The following is a 14,388-nucleotide window of genomic DNA, read 5'->3' on the forward strand; positions in this document are numbered from 1 at the left end:
CACTACAAGCATATGCAAGCTAAATTATAGAAAGGTAAACATTCATGGAAAAAAGGATAGTCCATAAGATGTTGAACAAAGCCCCCATCGGTATCTGTGGCACATTGTTAGGAACCGCATCCTACAAAACCACATTGTTAGATAAAATCACAAATCACTTAAATGCTTACTAAGGAAATGATGAAATTTGCAGGTAGCTATATGCCCCCCTGTTTCATCTTGCTAATTAGTGAGTTGAAATAGGGTATCATGTTTACCACACCAAATTGTGAAGGAAAATTGATAACAAATGCTCACAAGAAGGTTTGACACAAGGTGAAAACTAATGGAGAGTCATTTGGTAAGAAAGAGAACTAAGCCACAATTCCAACACAACCAAGAGTGTGAGAATTGGATATCTCTAGCACAAGATGAAATATTAAGCAAAAAATGTATAATTAGGGTTTGGAAAAGAATTACCTTTTAATAAATGACAGGTGTAAAGGGATATTTTTGATAGATAAAAGGAGAAAGAGATCATTATGCAAATATATCCACCTTTGAGAGTAAAGGGGATCTTTGATAAAGATGACATCTTTAAAAAGAGGGGAAGGAAAATAAGAATACATGCCTTCTCCAATATTTTGGGAAAAGAGGATTCTTAGCGAAGGATTGCACATTTTCAATAAGGATATATTGTTCATGAAAGATGTATTAGTTCAAATAGAGAATAGGTCCCAAACAAAGAACACACATATTCTACACAAGAAACGACACCAAATGAAAAATACACCTCAACAAAGGAAGGTGAATCATTAAAGAAGAGAATAGAAGATTGAAATATTATTCTTTCTCACTAAGTATGGAGGCAAGGACACCAAAGAGAGATCATTTATAAAATAAAAACTCTTCTAAAATAAGGGAAAAGGTCCTCATCAGGGATATGCATGTCCACAACATAAAAGGGTTCATTATAAAAGATCCACACAATGAAGAAAAGAATTTGATGAATGATTATAGACTTCGACACCAAGGAAGAGGTCCCAATTAAGGATATGTACTTAAGATCCTTATTAGGGATACTTGTTCCAATATGAGAGAGGTAATTCCCAATAGGAATATACAACTCTACAATGGATAAGAGATTCTTATAGAAGACGCTACTTCACAAAGGGGAAAGTTTTAATCTTAAGAAGGGGAGGTGTTTGAAATTATTCTTGCCCCCATACATAGAGACAAGAGATGGGACAAAAATAGGCTATTATGTTGCTTCAAAAGTATGATTGCACATGAAATTGTACTATCACAAATGATAATGAGCCCCCAATAGGTAAGCTACCAATGTCACATAGTAAAGAGCAACATAATAGCCACTAATGTTCTTTAATTGTATGATAGATTAGACAAATAATTTGAATATGACATGTTAAATTCTCTACAATCAATGGGAGCAAAAACATGTATAATATGATGAGTATTGAAATGTCTTGATCAAGAAAGTAGTCTCTAGTAGGAGAATAGGCCACTAAGTCACGTTCCTCTTGCACACCAATTTTCTCATACATAGCAGAAAACTTACAAGAGGGACAAGTATAACTCATATTATAAGAGAGGATATTGGAATGAATAGAATATAAAACGTCATAGGGTGCCTATTGTAATACCCTAAAAATGGTCATCTAAACCATGGGCCCCTAATCTCGACAACATCACCAAGGTCCTAACCAAAGGCAATTAAATCAATCTTGAGCACATTATTAATTCTTTAATCGTCAAATATCACATGGCAAATCAACTATTCAATATTAATTAAGTATTTATTTAATTAATCAAATCATTTCCAATAATATCATTTTGGGATAATATTTCCAATAATATCATTTTGATCAATTATCCCATTTTAATTTATTAAATATCCTTGCATATTTAATTAATTAATAAATTTGCCATTCAATCATGCAAAAAGGATTAATTTATTACAAAAGATGAATTAATTTATTACAAAGAGTTGAATTGAAAATAAAACAAAAAGAATTGAATTGAGAGAGAAATCAAACTTGAGATATTATTTCTTTTTCTAAATTTAGAACTTGAGATCAGAAAAGCAATTTAATTGAATTATTGAATTATTCTCTAAAATTGGAACTCAAAGCTTTTCAAAAAAAGAAGTTCAGTTGCATTGAAAAGACCTTTTTCTTGAATAAATTAAAGAATTATATATTTTTATCAGATATGCATGGAATTAATTTATTATTATTTTCCAATGCAACTTGGACTTCTAATTTGAATGCATTTCAATTAAACTATAATTCGAATCTATCTCAAGGTTAACTAAACATGATTTTTCAATTATTTCAATTAATCCAAAATTAAGCTTTCTCATCATCTCTCTTGTGATTCTCTATAAATTCAGTCTTCAGCTCTCATTCCAATTTACCCCAGAGATTTTTGAGAACACACTTGGAGATTATTATCACGCTAATTTCGCTCTGGAGTCATTGAAGATTATTGTGCTTTTTAGATTGTTTGCATCCATTTTCCATTCATTATTGTTTGCATTCATTGTTGCTTGAATTGATTATTGCTTCAATTATTCATTCATCTTGCATCCATATAGTTAATATCATATAGATTAAATCCTTCGTCTTGGTGTAGTCTAGTCACTGGTATTGCTTATAAAAATCTGAGAGCAATCTTATACTCGCATCTTTTAGAAGGCAATTGGTCGTTGTGCTATGGTTTATTACTTATTGATTATTGATTACTAACCATGCATATAATGACTTAATTGAAGTGTTGTGCTTGTAGCTATAGGTTCACTTTTTCACACACACATCTCTGGCGCCCACCGTGGGGCCCGAAGACTACACTTTTTCGGCCTCCAAGACTGACCACTTTTTTTTGTTATTTTCCAAATTTTAGATTTTTCGGTTTTTCGTCCGTACATCTCGTACGACAATTTTTACAGGCTGAAACGACAAACTGTAGGCATCGCATGAATTGCAAATATCCTATCATATGAGCAGATCCTCTGTCGTACGAGTAGAAATCCTCTGTCGTATGAGTAGACATCATCAGCAATCTTCTTTCATACAATACTAAATCCTGTCTCGTACGAGTCAAGTGTCTGTCGTACGATTCTGTATTTTCTGGTAAAAGAGGCAAATTTCATAATTTTCTCATTTCTAATTGATTATTTTGACAATTGACCCTAACTATTTATCTGTCTATCTCAGGGTTTTTCATAGCCTAACTAGTTTCTGCAAAACGCTTGTTGAAGAATACGCTTGTCGCACAAAGAGAATATGACTACTAATTCGTTGTCTTTGCAAATTGCCTGAGGAGAATCGACTAAATGTCGTGTATTCTTTAAATTCATTTTTAGGCACCTAACTTTCTATCTGGTTAATAAACAAACTCTGTCTTTTGTGTTTTAGAAAAATCTGAGAGGTAGGAGAGTATGCTCTTGTCTTCTTCTAGACAATCAGAAATCTAGACCCTTGAAGTATTTTCTTAAGATTGATTGTAACATCTTTAGCAGGCCTGCCCTCCCGAGGAGCTAATAACTCTATAGCCTTTATGGCCGGTGAGAGGGGAACGACCTAAGTGGAAATGACTAGACGCCAAGTACTCCAACCCACTATAAAATAAACGTGATTTGATGAAAATCAAGTCAATGGCAGTGCTCGGGAATAGTTCTCCTCCATACCTTCAGGTATATTAAACCTTGGTTTTCAAGGCTGGGAGACCTCTTAATTGAGTTTATACCTCGACGCACCAAATGGATCCCTGACTAAATCCAATTTAAAATTAGAAGTTACCCGGTTCACCTCTGAAAGGGGGATAATCTTTGTGCAAGAGAGATAGTAACTCTCCCAAGATACTTGTCATTTCATGCCCCCATTAGCATTTGGAGTCAGATAATATGGCGTTGAGAATCCATTGCGTGAGACTCAGCGATCGTATTTTGATTAGCTATTGGGTGTGTACCTGAGTCTACAAGCAAAGGTTTTCTTTCCTCACCAAATTCCTTAGGGTTTGCATGTTGTGATTGGAGTCACTATACATACTACTTGTTTTCTGTGTTTTCATCCCTGAAACAAAAATTGAAATACCAAAAATTGGTGAAGACCAGAAACAACTCAGTGAGTCGAAACTCTATCCATGTCAGAAACTAGTCCATCCTAACTCAAAACTCTATCTGTGTCAGAAACTAGTCCATCCTAAGTAAAAACTCTGTCTGTGTCAGAAACTAGTCCATCCTAAGTCAAAACTTTGTCCGTGTCAGAAACTAGTCCATACTAAGTCAAAACTTTGTCCGTGTCAGAAACTAGTCCATCCTAAGTCAAAACTTTGTCAGTGTCAGAAACTAGTCCATCCTAAGTCAAAACTCTGTCCATGTCAGAAACTAGTCCATCCTAAGTCAAAACTCTGTCCATGTCAGAAACTAGTCCATCCTAAGTCGAAACTCTATGTCATAAACTAGTACATTTTAAGTCGGAAATCTGTCTGTGTCAGAAACTAGTTTATCCTGGTCAAAAATCAGTCCATCTCAGAATTAGTCATACTCAGTTATCATACTCAGCAATCGAAAAAACTCAAAATTTCTAGGCTCTGTCTTGTGAACAGTCATACGAATCTGATAATCCATCGTGCTGCACCAAGTCCTGTGTCATACGAGTCTACTGATTTGTCATCGTATACCATATTATCGGTCGTACGAGTCTGAGTCATCTATCGTCCTGCACTGTATCTTGTCTCATACGAGACAGAATTACCCTCAGTCTTTTGTCATCCTACACATGCCCATTTGTCGTACGGTATGAGGTAGCAACTCCTACGAAATAGAACTATTGTCATCCTGTAGATGCTAAATTATCGTCCGGTCCAGAAAATACTGTCGTACGAGTCTCTGGTTTTATCAGAACAGAACAGTCAAACTTGCCTAAAAACAACTTACAGCAAACATAATACTGGTTATCATTTTCCTGAGCATAAACAAATCAAGACAGTGTACCTCTGCCATTTGCGTTGCGCGATTTGGTCGATCACCTTTCAGCTAGTTCAATCAACTACCTATCAAATTTTAGTCACTTAGATAACGTCTTATACAGGATAGATCATTCCTGAAACCATACTGAATCTTACACTATGCTTAGAATCAACTTAGATAACGTCTTAGATAGGATAGATCATTCCTGAAATTAGACTAAATCTTAGTTGTTTCTCCTAAACAATACTCTAAACAGAACAACTAGCTCTGAAATTGATCTAGCTCTGAAATTGATCTTGACCTCTGCATCACAAACAACTTTAGGTCACACAAATCCATAAAGATGCCTATTCAAACCAAGAGTTCTCATAAGAAAGAAGCCAAAGGCAAAGAACAACCCTTCAAATATCAAGATAATCCATTCTACGTGAAGGATCCACTCATTAACATGTCGTCATCATCAGGCAGACCAATTTTTGATGAACCTGAATCTCCCACCATACATGAGACAGAATACAATGATGGAAACAAAAACAACCGTAATATTCCCAAAAATCATAATGACTCCTCATCATCAAGTGAGACTAACAAAGACGCTAAACCTCCAGAAAAATAAATCCTTGACTATCAAAAAGACAAAGACTTTAGAAAATGGATGAAAACTATCGTGACCCGAGAGAAGGAAGACTATTTCTTAGAACTAGCAAAACAAGGTGCCAAACTTCCTATTGGATATGATGTTCAGACACTTGTTACTAAAAAGGAAGACTCGCCTATACTCATGGTACATAAACAGTTACTAGCTTTGTGGATGGAGGTCACAGAACTGAAGAATAAAGACAAGTCCCCAAAACAATATTCTCTGGAAACAATATGTCCCTTTCCATTTGACAAGAATCTACACATGCCTCCATTTCCTCCATGAGTGGAAATCCCAAAATTTGACAAATATGATGGTACCTCAGATCCTTAAGATCATGTTAGGGAATTTAGTGCTACTTGTATGGAGTTCATGCACGATCAAACGTACCTCATGCGTCTCTTCCCAAGGAGTTTAGGGGGTCAAGCAATGGAATGGTTCTCAAGTCTACCCAAAGGAATAAAAACATTTGAAGAACTAATCCAACTATTTTTACAACAATACTCATACAACATTCGGCATCCTGTGACTATGATCGATCTTTGTAATACTCAACAGAAAATAGGGGAACCTCTTCTTACTTTTCTCCAGCACTGGAGAAAGATGTTCTCTAGGTACCCACGACCTATCCCAGACTCTGAGAAAATGGATATATTTGTCAATAACTTGGTCCCTGAACTGAAATATAGTATACAAATGCAAGTACACCCATCATTTAACAAAATGGTAGATAATGCCATTCAAATGGAAGATGTGCTCATAAAGAAAGGAGATATCACGCCTTGGAAAGAAACACAAACAGGATCTAACTCTAAAGAGAAGAACAAGTATTGGAAATTTGCCAAAGGCAATAACAAGAATGTTGTTAATGATGGAGTAATAGACACTGTCAAAACCAACTCAAAATCCACAATATTCAACTTGGCTGGTGGTACACAAGCACTTAAAGCTACTGAGATTGCAGCAAAGAATCCGCCAAAAAAAACAAAGGAATGGTTCAAAGAAAGCCTTGGCTTTCCAAACCTAAGCGTGATTTTACTCCTCTTGAAGAATCATATGAATCCGCTTTCAAAACTCTATTGGCAAACAACTTGATAACACTACCAGATAACTCCAGACCATATGATCCAGATGTCAAACCAAGATGGTGGAGAGAAAATGAATACTATGACTTCCATCGGAATAAGGGTCATAACATAAACAATTGCATGAAGTTAAAACATGAAATTCAAGATCTCATAGACGCTGGTAAAGTTGTTGTTGGGAATCATCTAACCAATGCTGATCATAAAGCATTTAAGGACCCTTTGTCTGTTTACAAACAAGGTGATTCCTCAAAGACCAAAGGAGGTGCTAAGGTAAATTATACTTATGCCAGCCAGGACAACGTTATCAACATGATTGAGCCTTCACACTCAGAATATTGCAATGTGATTATAGTTCAAGATAAACCAAATGAATCATGATATGCAAGAGCTCTGACCTGATCTCAAAAGAAAGTCACTCTCCAAGGAGCTAGTTCTTCCACTCTGGCTCAAGAAACATCAAACCCAACAGCCTTGCCAAACACACAAAAGGAATCAACCTTGGATAAATTTAAAAGGTTAACTTCATCATCATCCTCTAGATACAGCATAGTTGAACAGTTAAAAAGGACAAATGCTCAAATTTAAATTTTTGAATTGCTACAACTCTCATCTGCTCACAAGGAAATCCTAGACAACACATTGCCCACTACCAACGTTCCAAAAGATTTAGACACTGGTCGACTTTAGTCTATGGTGGGTCATCTGACTTCGCCTCACTATTTGACCTTCTCTGAAGAAGATGACAATTCATTAAATCATCCACATAACCAACCATTGCATATTGAAGCCATGATCCACAAACACAAAGTCAAACATGTTTTGATAGATGGAGGCGCGGGGTTGAATATCTATACTTATCATCTGCTTACACAACTAGGATTCTCTAAAAATATCATTGATCCAGGCAAAAAAATAACAATTAAAGCCTATGATGAGGAACAGAGGACCTCCAAAGGTCTGGTATCATTACCAATTAGAGTGGGACCGGTAGAGAGAGAAGTCCTTTTCCAGGTTCTTTATATTCCATTGTCATACAATATTTTACTGGGCAGGTCGTGAATTCATGAAATGAAGGCAGTACCGTCAACGTATCACCAATGCTTAAAGTTTCCCTATAACGGAGCTGAAGTTAGTATTCATGCTGATACAAATGTCATCTGTAATGCATTGACAAAAGGTGCAGATACTTTTGTGCCTCATAATAGGGAAGCCTCTCCAAATGAAGATCCAGAAACATTCATGAAAGACTTATAAAAGAGTTAAAGATTACAGATACTGGCATTGATGGCTACAAGATAGAACCGATACTATCATTAGTTTCTCTCCCTTCATCGCCAAAATAGTTGAGCAATCCATCAGAGGCTATGAGAACACAAACTTCGACTCTGAATACCATATATGATGGTCTCTTTGTGCAGTCTTCTACCTCCTTGGCAGATGAAATAGAAGAGGATTTTGTGCTTAACTGGCTCTTTAAGGAAGATAGTCAAAATGAGGAGGTACAACACTATGAGATTTCCTCAAACCAATATGGTCCTGGCTATAAAATAATTCAATGTATGGGATACCCAGGTACTGGTCCTCTGGGCAAACAAAAGGAAGGTATTACTAAACCAATTCAGCTACAAACCAAATCCACAAATGATAAGACTGGACTGGGATACAATCTGAAAAAGACATCAGACCAAAAACATGTTTCTAATTCTAAGTGCTCGAAAAAGATATCGCCTTTAACATTGCATGAAGCAGACACTAAACAAACAAAAGTAGAGTGTAGAGAAGAGAAAAAGGAATCAATAGTCAAGAAAGAAGAAATCGTCAGTGCCCAGGATTCGATGGTATCAGCTACGATAATACAAGAAGTTGAGGTTCCTGAGGATATAAGAGGTGAAGTCATAAGAATCAGAGAATTGTTTGCACCATTAAAAGTTCTAGTCACATATACTGGCACGCAACAAGTAGATGATTCAAACACTGATTCAAACAAGTATGAATGGGGTCCTGACTATCTTTCAGACACATCCACTACAGAAACTCCAGAAGAATCTGGTGGTGTCATAGATGATACTCAAGAGCTGATGCGCATAAAACTAGAGAAGGAATTACAAGAAATTAGACAAAAGAGGCAAGCAAATTATGAACAGGGATTGAAAGAAGAAAGAATACCAAAAAGCTTCTCATCTATGTGCCCTTATCCTAAAATAGAACAAATTAGTTATAGCGCTACATAGGAAGAGTTGGAAGCTACAAAACAAGAACCAGTCATCAGTCCAGAAGAAGCTGAATGGAGTAGACGACAAAAAATCATAGAAACAATGAGATCATGTCAACAGGTGTGTCAGATACAAATGACAAATGAACCAAAACATGAAGGAACTTGTAGCATTAAAGATGTTGGTATTGATACCATACATATGCTTACTAAATCACCTGAAAGAGGCTTGGAAACTTCATCCGATGACTCTGATGACTCTGATGACAATCCTATTCATGATGATATCCACTCAACCTCAAATTCTGAATCATTTGATACAAACAATGAAAAGTTGCCTACTAGTCTTATTGTTGTTAAACCACGATATGACGTCCAGTCTAGAATAGTAAATGATGTTACAAGTATGTCTATTGGATTAGATCGATTAAATATTAACATGAACTTTAATAATCATGATCTGACTCTTCCTAGTCTCGAGATACTTACGCAAGGTATCATTCTGGAACTTGACTTTTCGATCCGCAACTGTGATAACAATACCGTGAACGCTCTTGAACCTATCCAAAATTTGTCCTTAGTACATCTCGAATTGATTGACTATACTTTACAGAATCAACCCATGGATATAAGTACTTTTGCTAATGACTATACATTATCCTATTATCTCAATGCAGTCGAACCTATAAACTCTTCCACCAATGAACAGAGTGAAAATATGACTGAAGTGGATATCAAGTATCTTAGTCGCAAAAACAAGAAAAATAAAAATAAAAAATCTGATGGCAAAAACCATATTGTGGCAGTGTCAGAATCTAAAAAAGAGAAAATAAAGGACGTACCTAAAGGTAAAAACCTCTTTGAGGCGCCTGAAGGTGAGATACTTGGTATACTACCCAGTCATTTCCAGGAGCAGTCTTCCATATTGATTGAGCTAGCTTAGCTAGTGAATATCGAGAATCAAGAGACACCACAAATCATTCATGTAGCTCAACCACTGTCAGCAAAAGAATTGAAGGATTTCACTCAGCTATTCTTAGAAAAGAAAATAAACTTTGCATGGGCGTACTCTGATATGCCAGGCTTGGATCCTGATCACATTATGCACCATCTCTCAATCACACCAGGAGTAAAACTAGTTAAGCAAAAACTTTGTAAGATGCACCCGCATGTAGCGTTATTGGTCAAAGCTGAACTAGAGAAACTGCTCAAAGCTGGATTTATTAGAGCAATAGATTATGCTGAATGGATTTCCAACATAGTGCCTATATCGAAGGTGGATAAATCTATCAGAGTTTGTACAAATTTTAGAGATCTCAACAAAGCATGTCCAAAAGATGACTTTCCATTACCAAATATTGATATGATAGTCGACATGACAGCTGGGTATGAGATGTACTCACTAATGGATGGATTTTCTGGCTACAATCAGATTAAAATTGCTCCTGGAGATCAAGAAAAGATAGCTTTCACCTGTGCATGGGGAACCTTTTGCTGGAATGTCATGCCATTTGGGTTAAAGAACGGAGGGGCGACCTATCAAAGAGCAGTTACAACTATCTTTCATGACATGATGCATAAGAATATGGAAGATTATGTTGATGACACCTTAGTAAAGACTGTGAAAAGATCAACGCATATTCAAGAGTTAGGTCCTATAGTTAACAGAATGGAAAAATTCAAGCTCCTATTAAATCCAAAGAAGTGTGCATTTGGAGTGACATCTGGTAAACTACTTGGCTACATCATTTCAAAAAAGGGAATCGAGTTGATCCTGAGAAGGTCCAAGCTATAAAGTAAATGTCACCTCCAAAGAACATCAATCAAATGAGAAGTCTACAGGGACGTCTCCAATCCATTAGAAGATACATTTCTCAGCTAGCAGACAAGGCTCAACCTTTTACAAAAGTACTGAGAAAAGGAATAATATACAACTGGGATCAGCAGTGTGAACAACATCTTTAGAAGATAAAAGAGTACCTGTCTAATCCACCGATATTGATGCCACCTATTCAGGGTAAGCCACTAATCTTATATATATCAACAACTAATTCATCACTGGGGGCACTTATGGCGCAACAAGATGACAACAAAAAAGAAAGAGTTATTTATTACATAAGCAGGACATTGGTGTCTTATGAAATGAGCTATAGTATAATAGAAAAAGCATGCTTGGCATTAGTCTTTGCATCACAGAAACTAAGGCACTATATGCTAGCACATTCAATCAAGTTGGTGGCCAAAATCGATCCACTCAAGTATCTTCTTAATAAAGAAACACTCACCGGAAGATTGGCAAAATGGGTTATGATCCTTACAGAGTTTGACATTGAATATGTGGAATGCAAAGCCATAAAAGGACAGGTAATTGTTGATCAACTTGCTGAAACTCCACTTGAGGATACTCAACCACTACACATCGAGTTCCCAAATGAATCAATAATGCATATTACTCAACAACCCTGGAAGATGTTCTTCGATGGCTCCTTTACTCAAAATGGTTCAAGTGTTGGCATATTATTCATTACTCCTTAGAAGTATTCAATCCCAAAGTCTTATAAGATTCTATTTCCTTGCACAAACAACATTGCAGAATATGAAGCTTTGGTGAATGGGATAAAACTAGACATTGAATGGAAGGTTGTTGAATTACATATCTATGGAGATTCTCATCTGGTTATCAATCAGATCAACGATACATATCAGACTCGAGATGAGAAATTGATGCCTTACAAGAAGATGGTGGACGATCTCAAGAAGTACTTTGCTTTTGTATCATTCCAATAGATTCCTAGATCAGCAAATAGAGCAGCAGATGCTATGACCACCTTGGTATCTATACCTAAGTTACAGGAGTCCAATTTTCACTTTGATTTCCTGGTGGAAGAGTTATATTACCCCGCTTATGATTCTCCTGAGACCCAAATAGTCTGTTCTATTATTGGACATGACTCGTCCCGATACAGCCACATTTATTCCTATCTATGCGATCAAATTATCCCTGAAAACCTTACTCGTAACGAGAAAAGAAACCTAACTCGAAATGCTTCGCGATATGTTATCATAGCTAACGATTTATTTAGATGAGGTTTGGATGGTACATTGCTTAGATGTCTAGAAACTGAAGAATCTAAACGTGCATTATCAGAAGTCCATGAAGGTATTTGTGGATCTCATTCGAATGGTTTTACTTTAGCTCGGAAACTATTACGGGTTGGCTACTACTGGCCAGATATGGAAAAAGACGCCATAAAATTTGCTAAGACTTGTGAGAAATGTTAGCTTCATGGAAATCTCATACATGCCCCGACAAGGGATCTCATACCATTCATTACACACTGGCCTTTTCAGCAATGGGCCTTTGATCTCATTGGTCAAATATATTCGGCTTCATCCAATGGACATAAATTCATCATTACTACCACTGAGTATTTCACCAAGTGGGTAGAGGCAATTCCGCTTATCAAACCAACTGGTAAACAAGTCGCCTTATTCATCCTAAACTATATAATTTGCAGGTATGGGATACCTTCGTCCATCATGACTGATAATGGAGGACAGTTTAAGAATAAAGATATGGATGAGCTTTGTGAGAAATTCAAAATAAAGCAACACTGGTCATTAGTATATTACCCTCAAGTTAATGGAGAAGTTGAGGCATCTAACAAAAACCTACTAACTATCTTGCACAAAGCAGTGAACAAACCCGGGAAGGATTGGCATCTGCAGCTCAATCCTGCACTATGGGCTTACAGAACCAGTATCAGAACACCTACTGGGGCTACACCTTTCTCTTTGATGTATGGGTCTGAAGCAGTATTACCTATTGAAGTAGAAATATCATCTCTAAGAGTTTCATTGCAAGGTCTTGTTACTAATGAAGATCATAGAATATCTAGATTGCAAGAACTCGAATTGCTGGATGAGCGTCGACAAGTGGCGTTTGATCATCTCAGAGTGTATCAGAAGAGAATCTCCAAAGGATATAACAAGAAGTTTCAACAAAGAGAATTTCAAGTTGGTGACCTAGTCTTGAGAGAGAATCCAAAAAACCAACTGTTTCACGATAATAAAGGGAAGTTTGAACCCAGCTGGTTGGATCCCTACATTGTTAGTGCAGTATTTGGCTCTGGTGCCTATCAACTCTCAAAATCAGAAGGAGAACAGCTCCATGAACCGATTAACACCATCCACTTGAAGAAATTCTTTACTTAGCATTCTCTGCTCCAGCAAACTTGTATAGTTGGAAAAGGTCCTGAAAAAAAATCAAAAAAATCAAAAAGAACAAAAAAAAGAGAAAAAAAAAAAGAAAAGAAAAAAAATATATAAAAGAAAACAAAATTGCCTTGGTGAAAACCTGGTAAACAGGCACCTTGGTAAAAAAAATAAAATGAATCTCTGCCAAGCAGGTGAAAACCTGGCAAATAGGCACCTCTTGTACTCAAGTGCTCAATCTATCAACACAACATTGGCATTTCCCGCTTTCATGCATCATTTGTTTTCGCTTGTAGATATTTTTAGTCACTTTTGTGACATCCTGGTTCATTGGAACCCTCATGACTAGAAACTGATCAACGTCCTAGTCTTAGGTTACTCGACAGAGCATATTACATATCCTAAGCAATGTCAACCAAGTCATTTTTTCTATTAGTGAAACCTGATCGTCCACTCTGAGTCAGTCACCTGTCTCCTAACTACCAAAGAGTTTTATCACTGAGTTCACAAGCAAAACAACATAACGGAAAACAATCACTAAACAGTTTGAGCTATGAATGAAAATTTTCTTTGTATGTTGTCTTCTTATATTGATTTAAAATTATTATCCCTCTAAGTAACTCGAGGAAGTCTATTGTGACTAAGAGGAGCAAGGATTGGGGGCATAATATTTTCTTTGTTTTCTGCTTGTAGGAATGATCCCGATGATCTGGAAACATATAAATTAGCTAGGTGTCTGTGATAAGAGCCTTCACATCAAGGTGAAATCACCTCACATACCTCTGCTCTGCTTATTTGTATGCTACAGGGAGGTCCATATCATTTCTTTGTTCGTTTTGAGGGAATTTCTTTATGATGCAATTCGGGTCCCTGCGAAATCTGTCCAAGGATATGAATGAAAAAAAGGGTCATTGCGGACAAGATAATTAATATTGCACATTGAAAAAGAAAAGAACTCTAACCTACTTGTTTTGTTTGTTATGCTCAGTGATGAATCTTAAGTATTTTAAATCCAGTGACTAGGTTTAGGTTGCATTTTGCACATCATTTTGCATATCATTTTGCATTTTTGTGAATCTAGAGTGATTCCGGTATGGTAATAATCTCTTTATCTTCTGAAGGAGAGCTGAAAGCATCATCATTCCTTACGCTAAGTGGTCTTTTTATCATCATTTCTTCGATTGAGTACTTGTGTTTTGAGATGTTTTAGCTACATACATAACATTTCATATAGCTTCATACATTTTATTGTTACTCATTT

Source organism: Cryptomeria japonica, chromosome 4 (genome assembly GCF_030272615.1).
Source record: "Cryptomeria japonica chromosome 4, Sugi_1.0, whole genome shotgun sequence".
Classification (NCBI taxonomy): Eukaryota; Viridiplantae; Streptophyta; class Pinopsida; order Cupressales; family Cupressaceae; genus Cryptomeria; species Cryptomeria japonica.